Source organism: Corythoichthys intestinalis, chromosome 2, assembly GCF_030265065.1.
Source record: "Corythoichthys intestinalis isolate RoL2023-P3 chromosome 2, ASM3026506v1, whole genome shotgun sequence".
In the NCBI taxonomy this organism is placed as follows: Eukaryota; Metazoa; Chordata; class Actinopteri; order Syngnathiformes; family Syngnathidae; genus Corythoichthys; species Corythoichthys intestinalis.
Window position 1 is genome coordinate 76,341,467 of NC_080396.1, and position 13,384 is coordinate 76,354,850.

General features: G+C 38.2%; 1 protein-coding gene across 1 annotated transcript in view; it reads left to right on the top strand.

Moving 5' to 3' along the window:
• Positions 1 to 13,125, top strand: part of ajap1 (adherens junctions associated protein 1) — a 123,924-nt gene extending 110,799 nt beyond the window's left edge. Inside the window, exon 6 of the mRNA XM_057818724.1 lies at positions 10,638 to 13,125. The gene's annotated coding sequence lies outside the window, so the exon portion shown is untranslated. The remainder of the gene's footprint in view (positions 1 to 10,637) is intronic.
• The last annotated feature ends 259 nt before the right edge of the window (positions 13,126 to 13,384 follow it).

The window sequence follows — 13,384 nt, forward strand, 5'->3', positions numbered from 1 at the left end:
CAACAGGAAATGACATTGAAATGCCCTAAAATTGACTGCCATTGGCTGGCACTGACGACCATAGACGTCCAATCTGTTTGAAGTGGGAGGGAGGTCTGATCCCTCCCACTTCAAACGGACTGGACTCTACTAGCAATAAATGCATTCCAATTCACAGTTGAAGGATGAAAATACCACGTATTTGTTTGTTTTTTTAACCTAAATTTTCAGACTCTTTGGCACACCTGACTATAAGCCCCCACACACCAAATTTGACACGAAAATGGCATTTGTTCATTCATAAGCCACACTGGAATATAAACCGCAGTTGTGCTCACTGTATTATGGGATTTTTACACCAAAAATTATTATTATATGGTAAAACTTTATTTGACAGTGGCATCATAAGACTGTCTAAAACCAAATGAACCACCATGAAGCTTTGCGTCCAATTTGGCCATCACTGCTCCCTTGAGGGAGACAGTCAACCTCTGCTGCCACCTCCTGTCAACACTGTGGTCGTCCAATGTGCCTCCTAGCATGCATTGCAGCGTTACAAATATTAACAACAATCAAAATTTTTGTTCTGTGCTAATTATTTCTTCAGTTACTGTTCAAGTTGTTTCATTAATTGCTAGCTAAGGTATCTGTTAACACTTTATTTGACAGTGGTGCCATAAAACTGTCATAAGACCATCATAATTATGACATGACACTGCCATGAGCATTAATGAAAGTTTATGACAGATGTCATTTTGTGTCATCTGTCAAATTATCTCACTTTTGAATAGATGTAAAAGATCCAAGCTAAACATGATACTTAATTGCATTTGTCTTAAGCATTCATTAATGCCCATGATAGTGTCATGTCATAATAATGAAGGTCTTATAGCAGTCTTATGATGCTGCTGTCAAATAAAGTGTTAACAGATACCTTAGCTAGCAATTAATCACAATGAGGGAAAAAAGGAGCGGCTTATAGTCCGGAAATTACGATACTTGTTTTGTAGAATATCATAGAATAATGATGATGATATTGTGAGCCTTGTATCACAAATCATATCGCATCGTGAGCTACCCAGGTAATTGTAGAAGTAGTAGTTGGGATTGCGTTATGCATCCACTAGAGGGAGCTGCGCTAAAGAGAACCTCATGCCATGATTAACCAATATTAATCCATGTATTAGACGCATTGGAGAAAATTGAAGGCGTCTTATAGTGCGGAAGATACATTAAGCTGATGACACTTAATAGCAAGCGTCGCATACGACTGAACTTCCATACCGCATACATGCAATACTACTACTTCAGTATGTGCTGTCGGGATTGTACAAAGCACAAACATGTCTGGAAATAATGTTTTTGGCTGTAGATAGATAACACTTGACAGATGCGGGCCTAACTGCATTGGTCACCGAGGTGATTATGGCTTTACGGTCGTTTCCTTATGAGTCATCATAGCAGGTTCTCCCCCCATGAGATCCAAATCATAAATGCAAGCTATTAAAGAGGTACCCAGATGGCCTGGGACAAAACACTGTGGCGCAAAACTGCTTTTTTGCCCATTTACAACATGAAAAAAACCACTCATGAATGACATAAACCAGTTCAGCCTCACTTGTGTATCAGGCTGCTAACATATATTTTTGAATGAAGAGTGTTACTTAATAGAGGGTTACAAAAAGATGTATATTATACACATGTAAATGTATTTTCTATATATTTGCTTCTATTTATGTACAGTTGTGTAATTTTTTTTCTTTTTTCCAAACAACTCAAAAAGGTATAAAGATTTAAGGTCTGAGATAGTGTCTCTGTTTACATGTGTAACTACAGTATTTTGTTTATTTTTAACACAAAACTAACCTTGTGCCAAGCTTCTTACCTGCACTTTCAAGCAGTACATGTATTATAACTTTAGCCGACTAGTACAATACTTCTGTAGACCAGTGTTGCCAGATTGGGAGGATTACCGCTCAGGGCGAGTGAAAAATGTTGATGAAATTTGGGCTACTTAGGACAAGATTTGGAAGCAGTGGTTTTTTTTTGGCAGCCCTTTTAATTTTAGTTTTTTGGACGAAAATATTCACTCGTCTTAGTCATATTTTAGTCATTTCAAAAGGGATTAGTTTTTGTCTACTTTTCATTGACAAATACTCCAAAAAGTTTTTGTCTACTTTTAGTCGACGAATACTATTCATCTGTAAAAATTCAAATAGGGTTCCCGTGGGGTCTTAAAAAGTCTTAAAAGCATTGAATTAATTAATGTGGATACAATACCTTAAAAAGTCATGAAAAAATATTGAATTTGCATTCCTGGGTCATAGACTTCATAATGATATTGACAGGACACAGGGCGCGGGGCCGATTAACAGGGGGCCTGCATTGTTGGCGTGGCCGTCAAAGCTGACTGAGTGGAATCACAGACAAAGAGCTTTTTTCATAGAAAATGTTTTGAATAAATGCTTAAATCCCTGAATTCTTGATAGATATGGACGTAAAACAGTCTCAATTCATGGTTAAAAGCTAAAAAACAAACAAAAAAGTGTAGTTAGCATCTATTTTACGTAGATATGTCTAAGGATGATGTTAGTTTGTCAAACAATGTGGTGGCAGCCTTACAACAAAGAGCTTTTTACGTTGAAATTTCTTGTGAAAAAATATAAATATATATATGAAAAATATATATGAAAAATATAATAATTACTTTGACTCCTCGAAACAAATCACTCCTGAGACCATAATTCCTGTTTGTATGCGTTACAGCTTTTGTAATTTTTCAACATAAATTCTGCGTTAGATCGCTGCATGTGTCGCTGTGACCGACTGCGAATAACTGAAGGGGATTGTGGAATGGCCCCCTACTTGAAGGCATGGTGTAGTGAAGGTCGAATCTGACCCGTCAATATCATTATAAAGTCTATGTCTGGGTCTTAAAATGTGTGATGCATGTAACTTATCCGTGTCTCATTTCTCCTCAAATATGTCATTTGTCATTTTGATTAAATAATGTAGCCTATATAAATAACATAAATAAATCATCGAGAACGCAACGCAGCCCCGGGTCAAAAAATCAGCGATTGCAAGTACTGATAGATTATGGGATATTGTGTATTTCTTTTGACTTGCTAACCCAAGTCAAAACAGCGTTGGCTCACTGAAAGGTGACTTTAAATATGTCTGCTTCTTCAATTCAATTCTTCAACCTATCCTAAGAATAATCAGTATTTTTGTCCAAAAAACTAAGTTGAAAATCAAAATCGCTGCCAAAAAACACGCTGATTGAAATGAAAATAATGCAATAGTTTGATCCTTTTCTAAGAACTACATCTCCCAGGATGCTTATCGGGGAAATGACAATGATTCATCCTATAATTTTTATATGTTTTCTGCTCAAAACATCAATATATATAGTTCATCTTTTCGTCTCATCTCGAACGGGTGGTTGTCATTTGACCTTCTTTTCACTGAACTGGGCAGAGACCTTCTTTCCCAATCTGGCAACCCTGCTGTAGACACCGCAGTTAGATCAGAAACCGAAGTATAATTTCTGGCTGGAATGTGGGAGATAAAGCAGCGACGATGAGAAATCTTCTGTATTCACAGTCAGCTGATCAACCAATGACTAACTTGTCATTTACATGTTATTTATGATATATCGTGTTTCAGCACATGAATAATAAATGGTATGAATTTAACAGTAGCTGTCAAGAAGCCAACCATTTGCATCTGAACGGGATGGTGTACATTCATTTGTCACACTTGTATGTTGTTTCATATTTTGCCAACGAGATGTGTTGGGTCACAATATTTACTGCAACGACGACGACGGCGAATTAGAAATTTTGAATTAATCATCGCAACAGGAAAAAAAAAATGACGATTGGGTTGATCTGTGTATGAAATGCATCTGAGCAGACGCCACATGCCAAGATTTGATCTGTCCCTGATGGTTGAACGAAAACTTTTATCAAAGTTTATCAAAGGATAATCTCATCCTTAGCTAAGTATGTGTCTTCCAAGTCATAGCGGTACGGCGCTTGGTCTTGTGCGTGTTAAATAATGAACAAAATAACTGAAATATTTAAAATTGGATGGCCTGTCAAAAAGCTTCTGCAGAGACGGTCCTTTGATGAAACTCGCCCATCAACTTTTGATCTCCCCCCTGATTAATCTTCCAGTGCCACCGATGCTTCTGGTTCGTCACGAAATGTTTGTGCATGGATTGCTTTAACATTTGTTGGTTTCATCGTGGTGAACATGCAAAATGTGTCGTTTAGTCAACACGCACATGTCCATCATATCTGTGAGCATGTCGACGATTATTTGCTTTTTAATAGTTCGAGCCTCACGGCGTGTCAAAATGGCTGCATGAAAGTTGGTTTTGTTTCACCACCATGCATGGGCATCATCTTGTAATTTCACGAGCAACTAAAACAGAAGCATGTTCTATATTTTGTTAGAAAAATATGTTTTTCCCTCAAGCATATCGACTAATACCGACTTAAAAGCAAGTCAAATTGTAACTCGTCGAAAAAAAAATATTCTGGGTGTATATCAGCAATTTCACTTTAGTACAACGTTTGCTGATATTACAGCCAAGACATGAAGAAGTTCAGTTAACGGGTCTTGGATTGATTCAATACAATATTGTATTGAATCAATCCAAGACTCGTGAATAGAATTAACCAAAAGTATAGCCTGGCATACTACTTGTGCTGGATTGCTGGGGCCAAGTTTTGTTAAATCGACACATAAGAAACCTCGTAATCAGGGTTTCTCCGTGAATTTTGGCTGCCAATTCCGTGGTTCCACACTGCAAAAACACAGTTAAATTCCTCTGTTTTTAGTGTAAATCTATTAGAAGGAAGTGAAATTGTCTGCCAGTGCTTCAAGTAAATTTTACTCACTTAGATTTCTTAAAATAAAAAAATAGCTAGCTAAAAAAATAAGCTTAGCAGACTGATTTTAAGCAATAAATTACAACAGGTACAGTGCTGGCCAAAAGTATTGGCACCCCTGCAATTCTGTCAGATGATGCTCAATTTCTACCAGAAAATGATTGCAATTACAAATGCTTTGGTGGTAATTTATTCATTTATTTTGCTTGCAATGAAAAAACACAGAAGTGAATGGAAAAAAAGAATGAAAACATCATCATTTTACACAAAACTCCAAAAAGGGGCGGCCAAAAGTATTGGCACCCTTTGAAAAATCATGTGATGCTTCTCTAATTTGTGTAGTTAACAGCACCTGTTACTTACCAGTGGCACATAACAGGTGGTGGCAATAACTAAATCACACTTACAGCCAGTTAAAATGGATTAAAGTTGACTCAACCTCTGTCTTGTGTCCTTGTGTGTATCACATTGAGCATGGAGAAAAGAAAGAAGACTAAAGAACTGTCTGAGGACTTGAAAAGCAAAATTGTGAGGAAGCATGGGCAATTTCAACACTACAAATCCATCTCCAAGACCTGTATGTTCCTGTGTCTACCGTGCACAGTGTCATCAATAAGAGTAAAGCCCAAGGCACTGTGGCTAACCTCCCTAAATGTAGACGGAAAAGATAAATTAACAAGAAATTACAACAAAAGATTGTGCGGATGTTGGATAAAGACTAACATTCAAGCTATCCTGCAGTCCAAGGGTACAACAGTGTCAAACAGTACTATCCGTCGGCGTCTGAATAAAAAGGGAGTCTATGGTAGGATACCCAGGAAGACCCCACTTCTGACCTATAAACATAAAAAATCAGGCTGGAGTTTGCTATAACTTACCTGAGGAGCAGAGGTTGCGCTAGACATTTTCGTTGTCTGTCATTTTGACTGACAGGGTCATAAAAATCCGGTCATAGTCTATTTTTACCGGTCACTTCAATTTTTAAAATGATAATGATGACATATTCAATAGTATTTAGTTTTCATTCATTTTTAATTAATATTGTAACGCTTGCTTGGCGGCGAAAAATTAGACACGGGAGTCGTGGTATTTTTCTCCCTTTTTACTCCGCCCCCAAAGAAAAAGAGGCAACGATATAGACCCCAATCACCAACGTCACACAATGATCTTAATTGTGGTTGTCAGCTCAAAATCTTCTAAATATATATTAAATGCATCTTACCAGATATAAAATGACTACTACATAGTCTGTGGTGATCGTTTGGTGCCCAGATTTCTTGTTGAATTACAGCAGTCCATCTCGCTCTCATCCTCGGGTCTCTCAGAATACGGTAGAACTTCAAGTCTCTCCGTCTATCTTTCTGTTACAGCAACCAACCGCCACACACGCCTTCACCATTTTGATTATTAATATTAACGAGCAGAAAAACACGCCGTAATAGGAGGCATGTACGTAGCGGTAATGTGTAAACATGAACAGCTGACACACAATATGGCGGCTCCAGTCAGGGGGGCGGAGTTGTGACGTCATGTGATTGGGCGGCAATCTTGTCCATCAATTGGATGACGCGCTGGCACACCGGGTGCACCAATAAGAACCTCGCGTTGATGTGTCAATCACGGTGCCGCCGCCAGACCCCGGTGACGCTACAATATTCTGACAGAAGAGCCAACGACGTCATGCATTAAGAGAGACAAGAGCTAATTAATATGCTAACTCGCCACCCTGTGGTCTGGGGTGTGAATTACAACCTGTCAAAATGACGGACTGATGTCAGTTTTTTCCGTCACCGTTTTAAAAAACCGGTCAACGACGGAAAATATCCGGTTAACGCGACCCCTGCTGAGGAGGCTAAAAACGTATTGGAAGAATTAGATTAGACAAAAATAGAACTTTTTGGGAAGAGGCATCAACATAGAGTTTACAGGAAAAAAAAAAAACAAGGCCTTTCAAAGTAAACAACACGGTCCCCACAGTCAAACATGGCGGAGGTTCCCATGTTACTTAGCTGCCTCTGGCACTGGACTACTTGACCGTGTGCATGGCATTATGAAGTCTGAAGATTACCAACAAATTTTTGCACAATAATGTAAGGCCTAGTGTGAGAAAGCTGGGTCTCCCAGGGGGTCAGGGGTCTTCCAGCAAGACAATGACCTAAAACACACTTCAAAAAGCACTAGAAAGTGGTTTGAGAGAAAGCACTGGAAAGCAATGAGTCTAGACCTGAATCCCAAATAAAACCTGTGAAGAGATACTGTATGAAAATGGCAGTTTGGAGAAGGCCCCCTTAAAATCTCAGAGACCTGGAGCACTTGGCCAAAGAAGAATGGTCTAAAATTCCAGCAGTGTATTGTAAGAAACTCATTGAAGGATACCTGAAGCGGATGTTCGCTGTTATTTTGTCTAAAGGTTGTGATGCCAAGTATTAGGCTGAGGGTGCCAATACTTTTGTCGGGCCCATTTTTGGAGTTTTGAGTAAAATAATAATGTTTTAATTGTTTTTTTCCATTCCCTTTTGTGTTTTTTCATTGCAAGCAAAATAAATGAAGATATTACTACCAAAGCATGTGTGATTGCAATCATTTTATGGGAGAAATTGAGCATTATCTAACAGAATTGATGGGGGTATCAATACTTTTGGCCAGCACTGGACCTGTCATAATTTATTGCTTAGAATAAGTCTGTTAAGCTTATTTTTTTAGCTAGCTATTCTTTTATTTCAAGTAATCGAAGTGAGCAAAATTTACTTGAAGCACTGGCAGACAATTTCACTTACTTCTAGTAGATTTACACTGAAAACAAGGGTTTACGAACGAGTTCCGTTCCTGCGCTAGCGATGTCACCGGGATTTCCGCGCAAGTCAGAATTAACCCTTTAAATACCTCAAAACACCCTCTAAATTAAAAAAAAACGATTCAATAAACATCTACCCTAATTTTCGCACTATAAGGCACAACTGACTACAAGCCGCTATCCACCAAATTTGGCACAAAAACGGAATTTGTTCATAGATAAGCCGTACTGGACGATAAGCCGTGGCTGTCCTCACTGTATTAAGGGATATTTACACAAAGGATATTAATCGTTAACACTTTATTTGACAGCGGCATCATACGACTGTCATAAGACAAAATGAACCACCATGAAGCTTTGAACCAATTGGCTGCAAGCTTCATTGCTTCAAGAAGCTTCATGTGGCCATCACAGCTCCTTTGGGGAAGACAGTCGACCTATGCTGCCACCTGCTGTCAACACTGTTGTTGTCCAACATGCCTCCTAGCATGCATTGCAAGCCCGACAGATGTAAATAACAATCAAATTCATGTTCTAAGCTAATTATTTCTTAAGGTACTGTTCCAGTTGTTTCATTAATTGCTAGTTGTGGTATTTGGTAACACTGCATTTGACAGTGGCGCCATATGACTGTCATTAGACAATCTTATCTATGACATGACAGTGTCATGTGCATTTATGAATGCTTATAACAGATGTCATGTCATAATGTCATCCGGCAATTTATCTCACTTTTAATTGGATGTAAAAGATTCAAGATAGACATAAATGGAGTTAGTGACATCATTTGTCGGATGACACTTAATGACATAAGCATTAAGTAATGCCCATGATAGTGTCATGTCATAATTATGACAGTCTTATGACAGTGTTATGACGCCGCTGTCAAATAGAGTGTTACAAATAAGCCACACTGGACCATAAACCGCAGGTTTCAAAATGAAGGAAAAAAGTAGTCGCTAATAGTCCGAAAATTACAGTATTACTGTATACGTCATTGTACTGTGCTCGCCAAGACGTTAAGGTAAGTCCTAGCTAGACAGTGAGCTTAGCAATAAATGACAATGTCAGACGTCCGTGTGCTTTGCTGACTTTATTCAGCTGCTCATGACATCAACACTTGCAGAATGAAACTAAAATTTAAATTACATTAGTCTAATCTTCATAAACAGCAATTCAGATTTGCGTTAACAAGTAGCTGCTGATACAGCAATAACAAACAAACGAGCAAGTATTAGTTAGCGTCCGCACATCATCAAAAACGATCACATCAACTCGCCCCAAGTATTCGACCATGATTGAAAATGCACAATAAACAGTACAAAAGGGGTTATACACAGCCGTTGCCTCTGGATGCTTCACAAGCAACAAATGTGCCCGCAGGCTGTCACCTCTGCCACTTGGCTGCTATGTAGTGTGCATGCGTGGGGTGGGTGGGCACGTATGAACATGCACTCGCTTCCTGTTCTACGCTTCCTGCGCCAAAATAAAAGCATGCATCACTAAACAAAAGTCAACATTAAAAAAAAAAAAAAAAAAAACGACGAGACTCAGGCGTTGTAAAGTCGAAATCGCGTAAGTCGGGTCTGTCGTAACAAGGGGGACTACCTGTAGTGTTTCTCAGAAGGTTGCACTGAATTCAATCGTGCAGGAAATATACAAAATCCCAAAACAGATGTATTCCAAATGCTCCCAAACCGTATGTCGGATTTTAACAAAAATTGGCAGATTTGTTGTTGGGATCATTTACAGTCACCTTGGAAATTTTCACTCCAGAGCACCCCCAAATTGGGCAACAAATTGACAGTCAATAAACCGTTGCTGTCAGCTCTTATCTGTATGATCAATGGACATACAATATTTAACACTCTGAAACACCCCTTATAGTGAAATTCTCATATTGTAGCATCCCTAAGTAGCACACAAAAACAGATCAGCTTCACAAACCAGGAGGTTCTCTCCAAACCAGTTCGTGATTGTTTCTGTGGCTTAGTTACCGAAATCAAAAATAACCAAATAAACAAATAACAAACATATAATTAAACAAAATTATTTCAGTATTAGCATTGTCTGACAGCCTTGAACCGAGTGCAGAGGTGAAATTACTGTCTTCAGTCAACGTCACGTCTGCATCCTTTGGAAGCTTTAGCCAACTGGTTCTTAACTTTGCTAAAGAGTTTCACATATTCAATTAATGAACCCTTCACATTTAGGTTACAAATAATAATGTTTTCAGATTCATCATTTTGAAAGCGTCACTTCCAAAATTTGATGTTTAATGGTTTCCAGATAACCGCATGCCTGAAGCATGCATATGGCATGTCATGTCATGGCGCACAGCATTTCATCATCACACATGGCCAAGAATGGCCTAGTGACCATATCTTAATTTTTTTTTTTTTTTTTTAATTATATCATATCATCAACCCTGCATCAAAAACTATTTTCAGGGCGTAAAATGTGACGCAAATGTTTTTTTTCTTAATGCCAGCGCAGTCCACATTGCCCTTAGGTGTGTTGTACTTCCTCTTACCGAGTGCGTGTCAAGCTTCCACTGAGCAAACCAGTTTCTCCTCCTTTCAGATAGAGGAATAGCAGTTGACAGAAATGGAATGAAGACTGTAACTTCGGGGCAAACCAGTTCGAAACCTGGTTTAAAACGCCACGTTGCCTGGATTTAATAAATTAGGTGTCTTAACCTTGGCCTTTGACATAAGGCGTATTCACACCTACCCTGTTTGGTTTGGACTAAACTTAAAAGTTAATGTTGTGCACCTTTTGGTCCAAACACTTTGGGAGAGCCATTGTTTCTTAATCAAAATGCATAGTTTATATAGTTGATGATGTTTATTTGTATTGCTTAGCAACGGGTGAATTCACACGATAAAGTAGCGCTGCCCGTGCTCCACAAAACCACATCAACAAAAGTTTAACTCTTTTTGTACTCATCCCCCTTCTCCTAGATGTCTGTGGAAGCATTCGGCTACTTCCAATCAATCCACGGACGGCGACGTCACAGACCTCCGTGTTAATTATGTTAGCATATGTTGGCGCTGCTCCGTGCGATTTTGTGACGTGTTTATTATTTTCGGGCCATGATTGAAAATGGTAGTATGAACGGGCATGCAAAAACGACCAGATATGAAAAACATTAATAGTTTTTTGTGCATTAAGACCTGCCGTATGAACCTAGCTATAGTGTACATCTCTAGTTCGAACCAAATCTGAAATCACACACCTGTTTGCACGTACAAGGCTTCCATAGCCACAGTCATTATAGGAAATGTTTGGTTTGCATCACAGTCTGGGATAGACTTCACTATCAGTTGACGGGAAACGGAGCGCGAGGCTGCTCCGTAGGGGACCTGTTTTCAAAAACTTATCATTCAAATATTTACAAAACTAAAGCCGTGAGCGACCTAACACCAAAACAGGCACCTTCCTTAGGCATATATGAGTCTGCATCCAAAAATTCAAAGTCTTTCCCTAATAAAATCCCAATTAATTATTTTTACATAACTATAACAAAACTTAAAATGGCTTTAAAAATTCTCAGATTTTACGCAACATGCAAGAAAAAAAAAAAAAAAAAATCACAAAATGCAGAGTTTTTGCCCGAAATGGCGACCTAATTTTTTTTTTCTTTAGTGCAATTTTGAGTGAAAAGTTTTCAACAGCTAATAAATCACTCAATTTTCACATCAGGAAATTTGATACTTGAGGAAAGCATGCAGAATCATCTTAATTTTACTCATCAAAAGGAAATTTTGCATTTTTCTATATACAATCACAACTTATTTAGGTTTACTTCCGATGTCACTACTGCCTCAGCACGTCTTGCCGGCTATCTGGCCCTCATTGTTTTTAGATTGAAATGTTACATAAAACATGAAAGCCAAATTTTTCTGGATGGACACATAAATTTAAAAATTACTATTTTTTGGCCATAAAACAAGAAGTTGGCCGAAAATTCCCTGATTATTTGAATATAAAGTTACGCTCTTGTGTATGGATACCAAATCTAACATGGCGGCCATCACAAAACAAAGAGCTTTTTAAGTTGAAAATTTTTGTACATAAATGAGTAAATATCGGAATTTCTATAGATATGAAAGTAAAACAGTCTAGATTATTGGTTAAAAGCAAAAAAACCAAAAACAAAAAAAACGGGCAGTTAACATTCATTTGCATAAATATTTCAAGCTAAAGTTACGCTAATTTTTTCCATTCATTATTATTTTTTCACACCGTTTCAAAGTGCATGCATGGCGCTATTTTAAAAAATAATTACCTTGAATCTGCGACCAAATCACTCTTGAGACACTCCTGCCTGCTTGTATGCACTAAAACTTTCATCTTGTTTCCACCTTAATCCTGCATTAGAATGCAGCGTGTTTGAGTTTATCGCAGTGAAACCACCCCCACACTCTGCCTGGCCCGGCCCCCTACGGAAAGCCATGGCGCAATGTCTGTAGGAGCTGTCTCGTCAACTGATGGTGAAGTCTATGGTCTGCGGTTAGCAGTACGTAGGCTAACATGAGTCTGGGTTCAGCATGTAGAAACGAGAAGACTGAATGCCTCCTTGCCAGTCCAAATTTCCTGCCAACTCTTGTAATTGGATAAAACAAATCCTTATGAGCATGTGATAGTTTACTAATGGCTTCTACCCCGCCCACAGTTTTGTCCAATGATTAAATGATGGGTTGTTGCCAAATCCTGGGAAATAAATTGTATTTTAGTGCGCACCAAACAAAGTTAACTACAGACTTTCCTGATGTGAATACGCCTTAACTCGCCGAACCGATCGAACCCAGGTTTCGGAGAACTGGTTTAGCCTAAAAACTGCATAATCAATCAATAGGAAGCAAGAATAAATTATTACACGAAAATACAAACGAAGTATCGATTAATCAAATTAGCAGCTGGTAGTGCCTGCCGTTGCGTAAATGAAAAACAATATGTACTAAGTATGTATATCTCAAGAAATGGTGAAGTTGCTTAATTTTGAAGGGAGTGTTCTAAAGTACAATCTTAATTCACACCTATCATGAGGGAACTTGACTCAAGTTGCATTATTGCCATATAAATGAATTGTTTGTACTTTGTAATTATGTTTTTATATTTGTGTTTAATATATGCGAGTACCTCTGTCAACTTTTGTACAAGAGCTATGACTATAGTATTTATGAACACGTACAAGCAACACCACACAAAGAACTCTGTCTGCGTGACAGCTTAAATGTTGTATAACTTTTCATTTGTTAGTTTTGTCTACAAAGCGCACCTCCTTCTTTTGTAGGTATTGGTACACATTACAATTTTCAAGTGACTTTGATCTTGTACTACTAAGCTCTGTATTTGCAAGCACTGTAAATGCGATTCTTCATTGGATTCGTCCTCTGTACATTTAGTACTCTGATGTTGCTCTTAATAAAATGGAAAACAACATGATCTCGTTCTTTAGGATGTTTGTTGACGTGAATCCCGGTGAGCATTGTTCATGAAATCACGCACAAAATAAAAAATATTTCATGACGAGTTTGAGCCTTACTCAATTAATTTGCTTGTTTTACAGCTACTATGTAGTGGTAGAATTTGAATTAAAGCGGTGTATGTGCATTTCGTGATAGGATTTTGTGTGACAACATGAACTAAAACTGTATTATTAGTTTTGAACGATAGGATGATGTTCATACAGTGGTATGATAAC